Here is a 19494-nt window from a genome sequence, read left to right as displayed (position 1 = left end):
CCCAGGACCCCCACAAACCCCAAACTCACATCACCATCTCTGCAATCTCACACACTTTGGACCATAGCAAGCCACAAAATTCATATTACCCTCTGCAGCCTCGCCCCTAACCCCACACAATCACATATACTTTACCACTTTGCCCCTCACCTTAACGATACTCCAGGAGGTTCTCTTTAACGCTCCGGAGCAGCCATGTTTGCCAACCCCCACCGCTCTGACAATCCGCGACACCGCCCACCCATGTCAATACCCCTAGGCGGTCTAATAAATGCAAAAAAAAAAGTTTAAAAAAAGTAAAAAAAAAAATATTACAAACAAAAAAAAAAAAGGATTAAAAATTCAAATCACCTCCCTTTCCCTAGAACACATATAAAAGTAGTTAAAAACTGTGAAACACATACATGTTAGGTATCCCCGCGTCCAATATCGCCCGCTCTACAAAGCTATACAAATATTTTTCCTGTTTGGTAAACGCCGTAGCGGGAAAAATGGTCAAAAGTGCCAAACCACCGTTTTTTCACTGTTTTGATTCTGATAAAAATTTGAATAAAAAGTGATCAAAGCAATAACATTTCCTGAAGATGGTAGAACTACAAAGTACACCCAGTCCCGCAAAAAAAGACGCCCTATACATCCCCGTACATGCACATATAAAAAAGTTACGGCTGTCGGAATATGGCGACTTTTCCAAAAAAAATTTTTTAACAGTTTTGGATTTGTTTTTAAGGGGTCAAAATGTAACTAAAACCATATAAATTTGGTATCCCCGGAATCGTAACGAAACACAGAATACAGGGGACATGTCATTTTGGTTGCACAGTGAACGCTCTAAAACCAAAGCCCGTAAGAAAGTTGCAGAAATGCATTTTTTTATTGAAATCCACCCCATTCTGAATTTTTTCCCTGCTTCCCAGTACATTATATAGAATAATTAATGGTGGCATCATGAAGAAAAATTTGTCCCGCAAAAATTAAGACCTCATATGGCTCTGGGAGTGGAGAAATAAAAAAAGTTATGGGGTTTAGAAGGAGGGGAGTCAAAAACGAAAATCAAAAAATGCCATCGGCGGGAAAGGGTTAACTTCAAATCCCTCTGTCCCGAAGTCACTATGTAAAGTTTCTCACAACACCGTATAGCAGCTCTAATACAAATTAACTTCAACACAAAAGTCTCACGTATTCTCTGAATTACAGAAAAAACAAGATACAAAGTTACATTTCATATCCCATCCCTTATACACAGTACGAAAACCTTACCCACGCCTGTATATACCCACTTCAACAATCACCGCAGACGAAGTCGCGGGTACCAGTTAGTAGTGGATATAAGTGGAAGGCAACAATGACATTAAGGCCAAGATCCAAGGTTTCCCAAACAGAACGCAGTTTAGAACATCACACTGCCCCCAGCTACTTGCCTTCTAGTTCCATATCTTTCCCTGGTTTGCAATGCGCAAACACCTAATTTTACAGATGGTAAAGAAAAAAAGTGATTATAAGAAAACAAGGCTACGTTTTCTCCATTGACTTGTCCTGATGCTTACATGCCCACTGTATGTACTTTTCATGGTGCGCAGGGGTCAGCATGGGCATTCTTATCGATTAGCAACTATACAACAAGCATAGTGCAATGCACTGAGTTCTGATATACTTCCATCATAGGCAGCATTACATGTTTTTTCAACAATTTATGGTTTCAGATCTTCCATGGTTTGGGACCAGACAGGCTTGCCTTCTCTCCATACAAGCATCTTTGTGTACCGGCCACCAACAAACCTGCTACTGGCTCATTAGATGTCCTTCCTTGGACTACTTTTGGTAGTTGCCAACCTCTGTATAATAGAAGCATATTCAGGAGAAACTAGCCATTACAACTCAGCCCTTGTCGAAGTTACTCAGGTCGCTACACCTGCCAATATTTCCTACTTCTATAACATTAAATTCAAGAACTGACTGTTCACTTGCGTCGCAATATATCATGTGTCACAAAATGTATTAATGAAACAAATACCGCCGGAAAATCAAAAAGAAGTTTGTCAGAAGTTTGTCACTTTAACTAGTACTGTAATAAGCAGTAAATTTAATGCATGCAATTCCATAACAGAAAATCTGCAGCGTATCTGCAATGTGTGATCACACCTTCAGAAAACTCCATTACCTCTTATAACCCGACCACAAGCAAACATGAAAGATTTTTATTTTATTTTACACAATTTAATCATTACTGTTCATTTCAAGGGCTCATATTCATAACTATACTGGGAAAATATGTTAAGTATCCAAGTCTGTAAAACGTGTAAGGAAATAAAGTGTCATGTAAAAAGCATGCCGTATTAAGATTGCTTCATGCAGCTAGGGGAACGGAAAGGCCTGAACACAGATGTGAACTGGGCCTGAGCCGCGCACACAGGACTGTTTCTTCTGTTACAAATTTAAACAAACAAGATGGAAGATTGCCAATGGGGAGCAGACACAGAATCAGTCTAGGACCCACCGTTCTCTGAGACATGACGGAAGACAGCAAGGGACATTTACAACAGTGGTGTGAACTCCCCCTAAGTTTATACCATGTTATGACACAATCTTGGTTATATATATATCTAGAATGTTAAAACATTTTAGCCCAAACTAGTTTCCCCACATTTACACCAGCGTCTAATTTTAACCACAATAGTAAATCTGGACCAACGCCTTTTTGCTTAGGTTTATCCTCAGGGACTAACATAGGAGCAAGAATACCAAAAATACTTTTATAACTTTTTATTGTGTTTTTAAAGTGTAAGCACATTCTGCTGTGAAAACACAGTAGAATAAAGTTCAGATAAAAGTCTGAATCAGAACAGGAAGAGAGCGCCTTCATTGGAGAGATCAAAAGAAAAAAAAAAAATGCAGAAACCAGAGTATATTTCATCTCATCCACATATTGTAGGGGAAAAAATGCAAAAACTCTGAAAAATGCTGCAGGAAATCTTTTTTTCTTACCTACATTTTACTATGTGGTGCCTTGGCCAGATGGGGCATACTCAGTTTGTCGAAGGAAGGGTACACTGACTCATAGATGCACCGTACAGTGGCACACTGGGGAAAATAGTGTATCCTACATGCATTACAACAATGCTATGGCGGAACAAATTTATTATAACTCTTGCAAGAAAACTGGCTCGAGATACACGTAAAATCTACACCAACCTTACGGCACAGGCCAGAGTCCCTTAATTCTAATGCACTGCGCTAGCTGGGTATTCATTATGAATGGCGGAGGAAACATATCCTGTGGGTCTGGGAAATGCATATGGTATTAAGGTAAGGGTTCAGATGTTCACCAGCTAATATGAGCTCTGACTCCTTGAAGTATAAAGCAAGTAGTAATCAGGAATTCTCTAACTGGATTTAGAGGACATATAGTAGAACCACTTCACAGCACACACCTGGTTAACCTCAGGACACACATTCTTCCTGCTCTCAGAGGTGGTTACCCAGGAGCGTGAACAGGAAGTTGTTGGGTTTTACACTTTAATCTGAAAAAATCATGGATTTTGGTGTAGAGGAAATAACTTAATTGCAATGCATTTACCTTTTTTGCATTTTGAACAGATGTTACATAATGACTGAGATTTTCAATGTAACCAAATAAACAAGAAATAGTGTAAGGCACAACAGGCTTCCAAAAACAGGGGAATAACCAGCAATTCTACAATAAGAAAGACAACAGGATACTCACTCATTACCCAATAGGGCAACATCTGGGGTCACACTTGTAACAGTTAAGTCATCAAAATGTCATGGGAAAAACAATTGTAGGCTGAGGAAACAGTATTTTTGGCCACTGCAGCTCAGGGTAGATTCACATCTGCGTTGGAGTCTCTGTAGGAGACTGCGCCACAGATTCCACCTAAAATCAGCAGAGAGAAAAGTCCTGCAAGGAGGACTTTTCCCTGCACCAGTTTTAGTATAAACCCAGCAGACCCCATTATTATGGGACCCACGTGTGTCTGCAGGTAACCACTTTTTAAGCGGACTGGCTCTCCCTTCTTACAGGTCCCCATGTGGACCCGAATGACGTAGACCTGAACGCTAGCGTGAATCTAGCATCAGTGTTAAAACCCGTGCATTTCAAAGCTGCAGCAAAGTGAAACTTCTAGGCCTCGGGCTAAGCCAACCGCGCATGCCCGCCGGCCACAAGAAAATGGCTGCTTACATAGTATTCTAAGTAGCCATTTTCTTGTGGCTGACAGGCTTTGCCCTAGACCTAGAAGTTTGAAGCCTGCGCCAGAAGAAGACGTGTGAAGAGGATGTTCCTGAAGAAGATAAAGGCGTCGCTAGAGAGTTCTCTCGCAGCAGTGCTGTTTGCACGCTGGGGCCCGCCCCCAGTGCCGCAAGAGAACTCATTTGCATACCAACGAAAAACGGGATTTATACCGAACGGCAGAGTGGAGAAGACATCTAAAAGTAGGAGAATAGCCTTTATTAAGGCTATTCCAACGTGTTAGTGAGAAAAAAAATTGAATTTTAATGATAGAATCTCTTTAAGGCTACATTCATAAGACTGTCTTGCATCTGAGGGGCACCTATTTTCACAAATACCCCATTACATTTGAGTCTATGAAGAGATCTGTGAAAACAGACAAAAATAGAACATGACCAATATTTTGCCAATCCATTTAAACAAACGATCAAAACAATAGCTCCCATTTACTGACAATGATTTGCAAAAAGTTAAAAAAAAAAAAAAACGTTTGCCACACAGACATTAATCACTGTTGTGTGAATGTAGCCTAAGGCTGGAGACACGCTGGGAGTGAATGCGAACCTGCTTGTTGCTAAACCCCTGTGATCAGTGTGGCAGTATTGTGGATAAGTCTTAAGAAAATTTTATCCACATATTGCAACTAATGGCGAGGCAAAGGATGGATTGCAGGAGACCTGTAGCTATTTCTGCAGGTTTGCTGCAGCAAAGGTTGCCCTACTTTGAGTGATTTATGATGCAGCAGCTTCCATAGGAACAAGCATGTTCACTGTGCATGGACACAGGATTAGAGATGGCCAATTTTTTTTTATTTTTTTTTTAAATACCAAGAAACACAAGTGCAACATTTTTCGGATGTAAAGGAAATAACTCGACTACCAAGCAAATTTGTATCCAATAAGACAAATAACTGGAAAACCCCTGAACATCTATTCATCCTAACCAGAAATACAAAAAAGTCCAGGCAAACTCTGTAATGTACTGGTAGAACGCTGAAAGTTTAACAATGTGTGCTGCGGACAGTAACATCTATTAATGTTTAATGTCTCCTACTAGAGGTGATCAGAAATGTACTGAATTTTTATTATTTAGATTTCTTTTTCTGTTATGGGAGATTCTATACATTACTATTGCAGCTGGTCATAGACCACCCCCACCAAAAAAAAAAAAAAAAAAAAAAAAAAAATTTTTTTTACTTGACTCTAGTATAAGCCGAGGGGGGGCTTTTTCAGCACAAAAACTGTGCTTAAAAATTTGGCTTATACTCGTGTATATACTTCATTAACCCTGCATTTTTTCACTCTTCCCCTTGCTTCTTCTGTGCTGACAGCTGCTCAATGAAAGTTACTGTGTATGGAGTACAAGACTGTAAAATGTAGAGAAAATGAGGATCACTTCAAGAAGTTATAACTCAGACATTATAAAACTAACTTGCCTTTAGAGTCACATAAAACAGTAGAATCACTTCTTTCATATGACACTAATGTTGAAGTGATGTCTATTATTTCCAGAGATATCACTGGTTGAAAATACAGTAGAGATTAGGAAATATATTATGCAGCTGCTGTGAGAGAGTGAAGGGTGTGGTCTGGGAAGACAGGTACATTCCAGCCAGGCACCTAAAGGGTGTATAGTAAAGACTCACACCAGGGAGGTCAGCTGACTAATCAGGCCCTAATAACAGTCTGAGTGTGAGGACTAGCAGTGTGGCACCACACTGACAGAGCTGACTTCTCCATATCAAACCTACAGAGCAGGTACTGTGCCACCCGTTGTTGTTACCGAGGTGGGAGACTGGAAGCCAGTCTCCTGTATAGTCAGGGAAAACTGTTCCTATGTTTAAGTCAGTTCTCAGCAGAGAAGGGTTTTGTTTTTGTTATTTGTGCCTTTGCAAAAGCAGTGTATGCGTTACATGTGAATAAAGCCTAAACTCATGTGCAACCCAGTGTCTGTGTCCCTGTTTCCTGCACTGCTGCAAGCATCTACCTGAGCGAATCCCCACACTGCATATAAATAACCTAATATGTGCACACCCAATTATGCAGTGAAGAGGGATGCCCATCAGGTGTTATCAGGGTCAGACTTGCCCACAAAAGAAAAAAAAAAAAAAATCACCATTCTTTCTTTTTACATGCCACTGAATTTTGGCTTTGTTTACTTATGGTACATATATCAGCTATGCTGATGAGATAGTGTAGAGCAGCAAAATATCCTTTAGCCAGTAGCAGTGTTTAACTATCGATGTCAGCAAGTTCATATCCAGCAACTGAGCTGAATTAATTGCCCAAGAACAAGTAACTAAGGTTTTCCTTTATTTTAGTTCTGCCTAAAGTGAAAGTCCCAAAAAAGCCACAGCACAAAAAAAAAAAAAAAAGAAAAAGAAAAAAAAGTGCTACAAGAAAAAACACTGTGGCAGCGCATAACGGTTTTATCACAGCGGTTTCCACTGCGGACTTTCTGCTTCCATGATACCTATAGGGAAATGAACGGCATTTCCATAGGTATAATTGACATTCTGTGATTTCCAAAACAGCAATGGTTTTGGAAATTACAGCTTTTGCGCTGTATGTATTTTTCTGCAATGTGTGGATGAGATTCACTAAACTTTAGAACACCACAATTTTTGCCGCAGCGTTTAGGTCATGTTGTGGACTGGCCTAATTGTCTCAATTGAATTGAGTTTTGCCACTAAATAGTTTCGACAAGAATGTTTACGCATTACTTAACACATAATATCAGTATGAGAACCTGCTATTACACGACAAACAGCAATATCCATCTAAAACACAATTACTGGTGGGCAAGGTACTCGGGACCACGTGCACCCCCATCAGTCCCTTCATTTGGTCTGCCAATCAGTTAACAGTTCTAAGTGCTGCATTTGTGAATTATTAATGAGTGATGCTACAGAATTGCAGGAACAGCGCCCTTACTGCAATTACAGCTTCCTGATAATGGAACCCAACCAGCTCTTCAGATGATGACCTCATCCCTTGTTACCACTAAACATCATGATACCGCTCACTTACACACACACCACACAAACAGGCTTCAATGAGCAGAATGAATAAAACTGCTTAACCCTAAAACAAAGCCACATTTAGCTAAGGAACACACTGCAAGATCATAGTGGAGGGTCTGCGACAGACCTGCTAACAGTTAAAACAACCAAGATGGGCTAGTTTATGCTGCAGGTTGCAGGGAGGTTCCCCGTGTGATAAGCCAAGATTTCAACCTTTGCATTGAATGGACAAACAGGAAGCAATAAATGACATGAGGCGTGGTCAAAACTGCAAGGTTTTTTTCTGCAGTTTGGAATCCCATTCAACAAACTTGTACAGTAATTTGCAATGGGTTAAAATGGGATGTTATAAAGCCATAAATATCTGATCATGGGGAACAACAGTATTGGGTTGGGGGTTGCTAATGATGCCATATTACGCAGTGCAAGGAGGCCATGGTGCTGGAGGCAACTACGCAGGACACGGAGCTATCTGCTTCCAGCTCTATGAACTGTATTGTACAGCATCAGAAGTGACCCTAAAAAGCTGGTCCATGCCAGAGGCCATCTAATGGTCCCCATCAGCCTAAGGATAGGCTATATTATATAACAAAAAAAAAATCTGGACAACCTCATTAACAGCCTTAAATTCCACCATAGGTAACCTATTAAGAACTTATGGTGTGTCGCCCTAGCCTAAAATATCTAAATCTGCCTTTAAAGATGACCTGTCCTCTCTCCAGACATGTCCGTTTTAGCATATAATTGCTAAACATCACATAGGGCACCAATTATGGATCACATTTTCTTTTGTTAGGCCCTTGCTATATTATTTATTCCTACAAGAAACTTGTCCACTGGACTTTACCAGTTGGGATTCTGTCCAAACATTGTTGTCATTGTCGGACTGTAGGGAATTGCCCCTTTGATAAGGAAAATGGAAATACCAACTAGTCATTTCAGTAAAATTTACAGGGCACAACAATACAGAGAAATTTTGAAAGATGGTCCTAAATTATTATTTCATGAGAAACTTACTAAAACTGTCAAGTCAGGTCCACTTTACGAGATTTCTCTTTTAGAAGTTTTTCTCTCATATTTCCTTTCAGAGTATCCATGTACAGATAGCTCTAGAACCCAGAATTGGTAAAGTTGCAATGGAAAGTGTTCCTATTTAAAGGGATCCTACCGTTAAAACACATTTTTTTCTGGTTAACAAGTAGGAACAGCCTTAAGAAAGGCTATTCTTCTCCTACCTTTAGATGTCTTCTCCTTGCCGCCGTTCCATATAAGTCGTGGTTTTAGTCGGTATGCAAACTTGTAGGCCATTTCTTGTGGCCTGTGGGCATGCGCAGTCGGCTTTGCCCGAGGCCTACAAGTTTGACTGCTTGCACCAGAAGACGCATGAAGAGGACGTTCCTGAAGATGATGGAGGTGGCGCTGGAGAGTTCTCTCACAGCATTGGGGACGCCCCCAGTGCTGTTTGAGCGCTGGGGCCCGCCCCCAGTGCTGCGAGAGAACTCATTTGCATACCCACAAACTGGATTATATACTGAACGGCGGTGCGGAGAAGACAGCTAAAGGTAGGAGAAGAATAGCCTTTCCTAAGGCTATTCCTACGTGTCAACCAGAAAAAAAATTGTGTTTTAATGATAGGATCCCTTTAATTACAAATCATAACACAAAGCATAACTATGGCACTCATTTTGTATCTCCCACTTCCCTAGAGCAGGTGAAATTCATTTAGCAAATGGCTAAAGGTATATTCACATATAGCATCTGAGACATGTTTATAACTGCACCGTAAGCCACATATGGTTTCACAACTAGCCAACTGGCTATAAAGGCCACAAAACTTGCATGCAATTTTCATGCAGTTTTAACCACGCCTGTGTGAACGGAGTCACTGCAGCTCACCTAACATTCAAGTAAACGGGAGTGGATTTGCAGTACCTGGTCTGGTCACTACACAGTACAGCGCTTGCTGCTTCCCACTCTGATCTCTCTGTATATCAGCTGATCAGTCAGGGTGTCAGGTGTTGGGAAAACCCATTAAAATTAATCAACCAATAATATGAATCTACATGCCATGATAATGATCAATTTATAATGCAGGAGTCTGTTCTTGTCTGCCCAAAAGAATGCCATGTCTATCTATTGAATACATCAGATCCTGGAGCTCATATGCATTAGGCCTTAGTTACATTTCCATTTTTCTCAGACATGTGCAGTCTATCATCTCCATGGCCAGCACACAGACCTATTGATTTCTCTGGATGAGTTTAGTCTGGGGCTGAGATCTGGTTTATCCCCATCAGTGAAAGCATAACTGAACTACATGCATGTGAGGTCAATATTGGTAGCGTGCTGTATTGCGTGATGTAGGAATGGACTAGTTGGAGATCAGGGAAGAACATAGATTTAAATCTGTAAAGCGAACAAAAATGCATCGTAAAAAAAATTACAAACTTTTGCACAAAATAGTCTTGTTCTAACATTTGGTATTTTTATAAACCTGAAAACTGGCATAGTGATATTAATGAATTCCTCCATTTATCTAAATAAGGCCTACTTGCTGTTATGCGTAAGACACAAAGCCATTTATCCGTGTATGGGTGCATTCACACTGAGTAAACGCTAGCTTATTCTGAACGTAAAACACGTTCAGAATAAGCGGCGTCTAAAGCAGCTCCATTCATTTCTATGGGAGCGGGGATACGAGCGCTCCCCATAGAAATGAATGGGCTGCTTCTTTCACTCCGTGCAGTCCCATTGAAGTGAATGGGGAGTGCCGGCGTATACGGCAAGCTCTGCTCATGCCGGAGCGTACACGCCGGCACTCCCCATTCACTTCAATGGGACTGCACGGAGTGAAAGAAGCAGCCCATTCATTTCTATGGGGAGCGCTCGTATCCCCGCTCCCATAGAAATGAATGGAGCTGCTTTAGACGCCGCTTATTCTGAACGTGTTTTACGTTCAGAATAAGCTAGCGTTTACTCAGTGTGAATGCACCCTATCACTGTACCATCTATAGTTTACAGATACAACCCTTAACCACCTGAACAAAAATAGACTATACTGAGTAAGGAAGGGGAAAATAAATGGATTATTTTAACACGGGCAAATTTTAGTGCTTGTTTAGCACATTCAAATGGATTAATAATTTTTTGTATAGGGATAGACAATCACTAATACAATTGTTCATCCACCCCCAATATAAAATACGCTGGATGAGATAAAATGGAATCGCAATCACTTAGCCGATACTGTGAAACCCAGTTCTTTTACATGGGGCTTTAGTCTTATGCTCCATATATCCTATGGTGCTGACAAAAACAGCTGAGCAATGTACTTCTTGGCTGACTCAGTCAGTCCCATAAACTTTGAATGAAACTGCACTTTCACATACAGGTTTTTTTTCTCTCTCAAAAAAAAAAGAAAAAAAAAGCTAATAGGCTGTAACCAGATGTCTGCTGGAAATCTACAACAAATTATGAGAAGATCAACACACACATTCCTCTTTATTCAGTCATTTTTCTTGATAGGCTTTTGAAAATAACTTTAGAGGCTATAAACCCATTTACACAAGTTTTATATTGCATTTCATGGATTTTAAGACAATTTTGCATCATTTGCCTTTTGCAGCTGGCAATGCCATTCTGTGCTAAATCCGTCATATGAGATCTTTGACGGCTCTGTCTGCAGCCCTTCTCTGACCTTTGCTGAAGCTAATTTAATAAGAAATCATATTATTATTAGTAGTATTATTTTAGATTTTACATGGGGCTCCAATGCTAAGCAACAGAGGCATATTTGGAAACAGCAGAATCCCCTCTACAAGGTACTGTGACTAGGCTTATAACTTACTGCTCTCTGAAAATGTTTATCTATATGTATACTAAATACAGTAGTAAACAAGTTAATGGCCTAGACTATATTTTAATAAAAATACAAATATAATTTTGATCTCATCACAACTTCTGAAAAAAACAAGGTACAGATCCTTTAATAATCTCTGTGGGTGCCAAAGAGACTGGTTCCTTTAAAGCACAGAAACACGGGACACCCCAGTGATACAAAAATAGATGTTCACTCAAGAGCAAAATATTTCTTCCTCTCACCTTTCACACTAAACTAGACTTACTGGACACTGAGGATCACACACATGTACCGCATAAAAGATCAGAAATTTCCCTAGATAGAGCTTGTATGCTTAGTCTCCTTTATTACACAGGAGCTCCACTAGCAAGTCAGAGTAGCCAATACATTTTTGGATTTTAATGACTGTTTGTTGTTTTCTCTAAGGGGGCATTCACACTACCGTCGGTGTCCGACAGGTAGTGTCCGCTCCTAGTGTCCGCTCAAAATCTGTCATGGACACTAGGAGCGGACACTAGATGTGTCCGTGACACCTGTCATTCAAATGAATGGGCATCGGGTGCGTTCTTTTGCACTCCGTGCCCGTCCTTCCCTGTCCGCAAGAGAAGATGTCCGACTTCTCAAGCGGACAGAGGAACCCTGCATGCAGGGCTTTTCTGTCCGCTTGAGAAGTCGGACATCTTCTCTTGCGGACAGGGAAGGACGGGCACGGAGTGCAAAAGAACGCACCCGATGCCCATTCATTTGAATGACAGGTGTCACGGACACATCTAGTGTCCGCTCCTAGTGTCCGTGACAGATTTTGAGCGGACACTAGGAGCGGACACTACATGTCGGACACCGACGGTAGTGTGAACGCTCCCTAACAACCCAGTTATCTAAGTACAAGTTCAGTAAGCACAATCCATAAAAAGTAAATGGAGACATTTGGGCAGGAGCTTCATTCACTTGTGGCCACAAAAAAAACATGCAAGTCCCAAAAGTGGAACCAACACGTATTAGCCATGTATTGCATATCCTACGGGTATAGTCATTAAATGTTAAAATTGGAATACATACAAGGCTCTAATGTGTATTGGCTTTCTAATTGAAGCTTGGGGACCTGAAAAAAATTTAAACCCAAGGGAGAGAAAAATCCCTGGATGCTATTGTAAACCTCCAAATGAAGGTCTTACACATACCACTGTATAGGACATTTAGACTCAGAGTATACTGACAAATACCAATCCAGAGTAAGGTGGCGAACATAATATGAACACACCCCAACTCTAATGTTAGGAGAGCTAGAAAACCGTGAGGAATTGATGAAGTCTAGCGAATCCCATCCACACATTGCAGAAAAACACGTGCAGCACAAGTGCTATAATTTCCAAAAACATGGCAGTTTAGGAAGTCGCAGCATGTCAATTATACCTATGGAAATGCCTACAGTTTCGCTATAGGTATGATAGGAAAAGAAAGTCTGCAGAGAAAACCACTGCGTGCTGTCAGTGAAAAAAAGCTGCAGGAAAATCCACTTTTTGCTGCGGCCCACTACATGAGGCCATAACATTAAAGCTACAAAAAATGACTTCTGATGACTGTTGCCATTGCAAAATAAATGAAAAAAATAAAATAAAAAATAAAAGAGAGGTCCCTTTTAACAGGGGCAGATGTCTGTTTGCTAGCTACTGTGAAATACTTTGGTTTGGCATAGAGCAAGCTATATAATTATTAACATGGTTATATGCTATGCTAATTAGAACATCTGTACAGGAAACTGGAAAGGGCGCAGGTTCACACTGAGGCAATGAGAATCAAAGCCACGAGGCCTCATTCACATAAAGGGGAACTCCATTTTCTTGGGACAACCTTTATATTTGTAATAATTTAATGAAACATGAAAAAATGTCACAAGATGGTATCTGTGCATAATCCGTGCTTCCCACAGACCCAAATGTTTCAATGAATAAAACTGACCACAACACAGACGGGAATAGGCCATGTTAAAAACAAAAACAGCACATTCCCCAGAAATCCAACCTAGGAGCAGGTTGCAAACTACATATCTAGAGGTCTGAAGATGAACCAAGGACTGCAAGACATAACTTAGTGAAGCTTTATCCAACTCAAGAAAATCAATAACATATCTACATTTTTTTTTCAACAAGGCATCCATGGTCTATAGGTGCATGCAGTGTTACAGTGGGGCAGATCTTGAAAACTGCCTAAGGCCCCAAGTAACGCAACGCACCTACAAAACACTGTGCAAAATAATGCAGCAAAAGTGTATTGCATTGGCTTTACCGTAACGTGGGGGATTAACCATGTTTCACACAACAGTTTCAGACATTATACTTGGTCCGTGTCTTTGCTTATCAGCCTGTACACTATGAGAGACGGACTCCAAGCATTATAGCCATCTATAACGCTATGTTTCCCCTTCTCTTCATGACACACAATCCTATACCTATTACAGGACAGGACAGTATTTCAAAGAGAAGCAGCGAGTCGTAGAATCATAGACAACTATATTGCTAATGGACAGACAGCACATGGATAGCATTCATGTGCAGTCCACATTTGTGTTTTGATCCTATGGCCACTGCATGGATCACAGCCACGTAGGTCTGAATGCCATCGGTTATTATGGTTACATAATAAACAGCACATAGACAAAAATGTGCTTGAATACATGGAGCCTAAGGCCGGGGCACCACACACCACAACTTGTCTGCGGTGGAAACACGACGAGAAAAATCGCAGCGTTTTACAGTATGGGCAAAGTAGATGGGATTCTAGCGAATCCCATGCCCACTTTGCAGTAAAAATCACCTTCCAGACACTCCTTGACTTCCAAAACCAGCACGGCTTTGCAAATCGCAGCATGTCAATTATATCTACGGAAACGCTGGCGGTTTCCCCATACATAAAATGGTAACAGAAAGTATGCGGAAGAAAACTCTGCAAACTTTCTGTTTAAAGCGCTGCAGAAAGAACCGCAACGCATTCCCACCAGAGTTTTTCCCACAGTGCTTTATTGCTACAGGACGTCCCATGGGGCCTTAGCCTAAAGGAGAACTATCTTTGTTGCCCACAGCATCCAAACAAAGCACAGCTTTCACTGCAACAATATAAGGAATGTACATATAGCTACAATAGGTTGCTATGGACAACAGAGAGCTTTCTTTTAAGACCACACCATAAATCCACCCCCTATATTCACATTTAATCTTCTAAAAAACCTACATCTAAAGTACTGTATTGCCGAATTCATGTCAACATTTCTGCAGTATGTCATGGGCTTATTCACCTTTCTATTACACCGTTCCTATATGTTTGCAAACGTTTCCCCCGCCTTTGACCTGGCAGGAGGCAGTACTGTTCTTGTCACTAAATATACTGTTCCCACATCAAGCTAAATTATGGCACTGTAAATGAGCTCTGATCTCTGCATTGATCTTTTGCTACACAGTGTGGGAGTCAGAAGAATCCCATTTACTTGAGTGGGACTTATTTAACAAGAGAAAATCTGCACTTGTTTATTAAAAAAAAAAAAAGCATGTTCGTATGGTACAAATGCATATCAGAGAAGTCCAGAGTATCTGCAGTAGGATCACTGGTGGAAATCCAAGCTTTACCCTTGTTAGGGTATGTTCACACAGCGGTATTTGCATTCCGTGTGTGAACATTACATGCAACTAGTGTAGTGAACCAACATCCCGTCGTGGCATTCTGCTCTGGATTAGGCCCAAATGATTAGGCCTAATCGGGAGGGAGCCTCGCGCCGCTCATTCAGATGCGGAATCCGCGGCAAGAAGGATCATTTCGCTTCTTTTTTCCACTACTAGCTAGGTCCCCATTGAAGTCAATGGGAGCCGGTTTTGGTAGCGGATTTTGAGGTGGATTCCGCATCAAAAGCTGCTGCTAAAAAACTCAGCGTGAATGAGCCCTTAGAGTTTTGTAGTTTACATTGCTGACGCTAGGTTCACACCCGTGCTCAAGTTCCGAAACCCAATCTGCTTAAAAAGCTGTTACCCAAGGACTTCATAGACTATAATGGGGTCTGCTGGGCTTCCACCTGAAAAATGCAAAGACAAAACTTCTGATTGTAGGACTTTTCTCTCAGTATTTTTCAAGTGGAATGGTGGGGGGACGGAATCCCAGAATGGAAACCGAGCGATGGCGTGAATCTAGCCTAAGGATCTTCACAATACTTCGTCCCATTCAAAGTGGCCAACCACAGCAGTTTCGGCACTGTTTAAGCCAGTGATTACCAAAGTGGTCCAGGTGGACCCCCAGGGGTCCATGGGAGACTCGTTAGATCTAATCTTCACATTTTTTGACGAGTTTTGGGAATATGGTAGAAATGTAGCAGCAGGGGGTCCACTGAAACCAGGAAAATTTTGAAAGTAGTCTACGAGAAAAAAAAAAATTGTGAACCTCTGGTTTAAGCCTTAGATGCATGCATAAAGGGGTTATCCACTTTCAGATCAATATCGAAAGACCAAGGTGATTGTATCTATAATGATAAGTGATTATTCCTTTAAAGAATCCTTATTTCTAGCAGCGTCTTTCATTTCTAGCACAAATAGCATTGATAGGTACAGCTGGATCTGAAGAGGGTACAGAGCATCTCCATCTGATTGTGTCTGAAAGAGAAGCCCTAAATAGAACACAGCTTTTACCCTGGTTATCATCCCATTGAGCAGGAGTCTTGTTTCAAGCTTTACCAGTCAATATTTATTTCCTGAAAAGCTAATTCACTATACAAATGAAAAGTTGTATCGCTTTCTAATATACAATGTGATCTCTTTCTGCTGTCAGTGAAAGAGAACATTCTTGTCTACATTCAAAGGCTAAAAGCCTGCATGGTCCTTGTATTTCTCATTGCTGAGTCTCTGCTCCAACTATATCCAGTCTAGACAATCCTCTGTAAGTTACACTGCCTGGAATATAGACTATTACACTGTAGAAGAGGCTTGTTCTACTCTTCTGTCTAGGCCCTATATAATTCCTATGAGTATTTGGTCTTGCTAGAACCACTAAGATTACATTCATATCTATACCGGAGTTTCTGTTGCAATGTCTGCAGAAAACTGGCAAAGGAAGAAAAAACAAAACAAAAAAAACTCTGGCACTGAGAACTTTTTTTCTCTACCTGTTTCAGTTAAAAAAAACGGATGAACCCCATTATTGTCATTGGGGGTCTATCAGGCTCTGCAGGTAACCGCTGTTTTAGCAGTCTGCCTCTCCGTTATTCAGGTCCTTCGACGGATACGAACAATGGAGAGGCAACAATAGTGTCAACCTAGCATAAGTTATAAATCTATTCCCCTACTTGGCTATATATGCAAATAAAGTATTAAATAGTACACAAGAGTTTTCTCTGGGTACACATGTGGTCAATAGGCTAAGAAATAGTCAGCATGCCTGACCACATTCTACATGGAACCTTGCCATCACTTATTTCCTGGTGCAGCACAACTGGCAGATTTTTTATGGCTATAAACCCAGAAACTGAGCACAGAAATTAGGACTTTTGCTACCCATAAACCATGTATCTATTGTGACTCCTAGACAATTCCCTGACATCTGTCAAGGGGAACAGGTTGGATTTTAAAGGGAGTCGGTCACCAGAAGTAAGTATATCAAGCCCGCCCCATAGACAAGTTATGTTCACCTGAATCAAGCTTGCTGCCTCAGATGCTGAGTAACTGTCTGTTTACAAATGGGCTGTTTAGAGCAAAGAGGATGTTGCTGTAAAAATGTAAGAGGTAACGCCCCATCATTGCTCCAAAGAGCTCATTAGCATTTTAACAAAATTAGCAATATCTCAGCAACAGAAGTGCCAATGCACAAGGGTAAAACACTTTGTTTCTGGTGATCTTAACCTAACTATCTGCAGGGTTGGGTTGATCTACTGGGTTCTAGTGAGAGACTCACTTTATTCATCCACAGATCTCTGGTAGCCACTTACTACCACAAGGCTAAACGTGCAGGTCATTGAAGAAACTGTGTACGATAGCTGCCAAGCAATGTCTTTGTGAACTGCTGATCTATGGGCAGCTTTAGCAACCAAACCATGTAATGAAATCTTCTAATGGGCACTATAATGATCCCCACCAAATGACAAGTATGTGGCCAATGTGATACATGCATAGACTAGCTGAAACAAAACACCCATATGATTGTATAAACATAGTGCATACACTTATAAAGGTAATGACAAATACACGGTCTGTGAATAAACATACACTAAATAAAATGACAAATACCAACACTTCATATAGGATACACAATATACATCCATGTTTAGAACTATGTGCAAACCACATGAACGGTACAGTAGGGAATTCAAGTGCTTTACAACTTTCTGGGTATACTGTGTGAAAAGTTTGTGACATTTTCCATGTTTACAACACACAAGTAAATGTGAACGTGGATGCTTTTCTCCTGTCTAGATGGCTGCACATCAGATTTTTAGCAAGTTACAAAAATTGCAATCTCACTCCAGTAGAATGCATAGTAACATTTCAGGATAGAAGTGTTATGCCAAGTATATCCCACACTGTTGTACAGTCCTTGGAAACTTGCCATGCATTGTGACAACACAGACTCAGGCAAAACTGACTTATTCCTCTCCTGATAAATATCCATCTTTATCTTCTGAGATGAAAATCTCACATTCCTGTTATGGGGTAACCTTGTAACAGGTAGATCAATGCACAATACCAGCAATTCTGCTCTATATTGAGTGACACCACTAGGTCTGCACAGAAAAGCAGAGGATCCAGCATTGTCACCCACTGGCAATGGCACTTATTGCTAAGCAGCAACTCCAACTATTCAGGCACTCCTTGGAAGTGAAGCAGTCAAAGGAATTATTCATTAGAGTCCAGGAAACCCCCAACTGAAAATTATAGCGTGGGATACTCAGATTTACCCTTAAAAAAAAGTATACCCAAGCTGGGTGCATGAATTCCTAAAAATTCTCAAGGGCACATGAAATGGCATTTGAGGCAGTGCATGCTGTGAGTCACAGGCTACAAAGTTTCTCCATATGGACAACAGTAACATCATAATACAATGCATGTCAGGAATCTTGCTGCCCCTTGTATCAAGCTATGGGTTACTTTGTATCCAGCCTCAGGACACAAAGTAACCCATTGCTTAATACAAGGAGCAGCATGGAGAAAAGACCCCCAACTATGTGGGGAATGGCTCACATCACTAACACACACATAGAAGACAACTCCTAAAGAGACCAACTTGGAGCAAAGCCACCATGGGATCCAGACATTGTAGGGCTCACAGACAGCTGTGTGTTCATAGACAGGACATGTACAATTCCCAGCAGTCTGGTCATATCAGTAGCACATGGGCCAGCTCTGCAGAAAGGTATATAAGCAGAGCAGAGCAGCCACACATGTCCATGGATACATGCACCCAATGTATGAGCCGATCCCCTATACACAGGAGCCCCCTCCCTGCATACATGAGCCACAGTCCCGCAGCTGGACATTCCTATACATACAGCACATGTGACAAGCTCTGCACCGATGACTACACATCCTATGGGCTTCTCCTCCATACTCCACACCTAGAGATTACAGACATTCCTGCACAGTCCGCATATGTAGCCAGGCAGGCTCCGCTCCACCACTGCCTCACATAGTACCCACTTACCCGGCCGTAATCCCTGCCGGACCCCGGGTCACTCCCTCTCCATCCCCTGCTGTCTCTCCGCCCGATGCGCTGCCCGACCCCCCCTGACCAGAGCATGCGCATGCGCGCAAAATCTGGAGGTGGCGGGGAGAGAGCAAGGTGGTCACATCACGCCGCTGCGTGATTGGCGGGCACTGGGGGGTCTTGTTGGTATAGCAACGGGCGCCATCTTGTGGCTGGCATGGTTCGTTCTTGCTGCTGGATCATCTTGTACGGTATCAAATGCCTTCCTTTGGAACTGTATGTGCGTTATTTTCTGTTACGTGTGTACATAGTCATCAGTTCGTTTTTCTGTCTAATAGAAATGAATGTAGATTTTATATGGCTCTAAATGTACCACTGTTTGGACGAAATAGTTATGTGTATGACAAATGTATAATGTGTAAGAGGAAGGCATGTCACTGCTGTCACTATGGCACTTCCATACGGTAGTATTGCCTCTGTAGACCAGCCAGCTTTCAGAGGAATGAAAGAGGGACAAAGTCTACAAATGTATGTCTAATAAGCCACGCTACCCCTTTGGCTCCATCCATTCCCATTCAGTGCCTTTCGTTCCCCCACCCATTATACTACACCTTTAGGGACCACGACACTATAATTCCACTTGGGGACCCCCCAAACTGAATACCGAATGCATTAAAAAGCAGTAACCAATGA

At 41.4% G+C, this 19494-nt stretch overlaps 1 protein-coding gene across 3 annotated transcripts in view; it reads right to left on the bottom strand.

The window, feature by feature from the left end:
* TLN2 (talin 2) overlaps positions 1 to 18882 on the bottom strand; it is a 169446-nt gene extending 150564 nt beyond the window's left edge. For all 3 annotated transcript variants that reach the window (XM_075273793.1, XM_075273794.1, XM_075273795.1), the window contains exon 1: positions 18799 to 18882. The gene's annotated coding sequence lies outside the window, so the exon portion shown is untranslated. The remainder of the gene's footprint in view (positions 1 to 18798) is intronic.
* Positions 18883 to 19494: the final 612 nt, after the last annotated feature.

Source organism: Leptodactylus fuscus, chromosome 5 (genome assembly GCF_031893055.1).
Source record: "Leptodactylus fuscus isolate aLepFus1 chromosome 5, aLepFus1.hap2, whole genome shotgun sequence".
In the NCBI taxonomy this organism is placed as follows: domain Eukaryota; kingdom Metazoa; phylum Chordata; class Amphibia; order Anura; family Leptodactylidae; genus Leptodactylus; species Leptodactylus fuscus.
The sequence above is the reverse complement of the archived record's forward strand: the minus strand, read 5'-3'. Positions and strand labels throughout refer to the sequence as shown.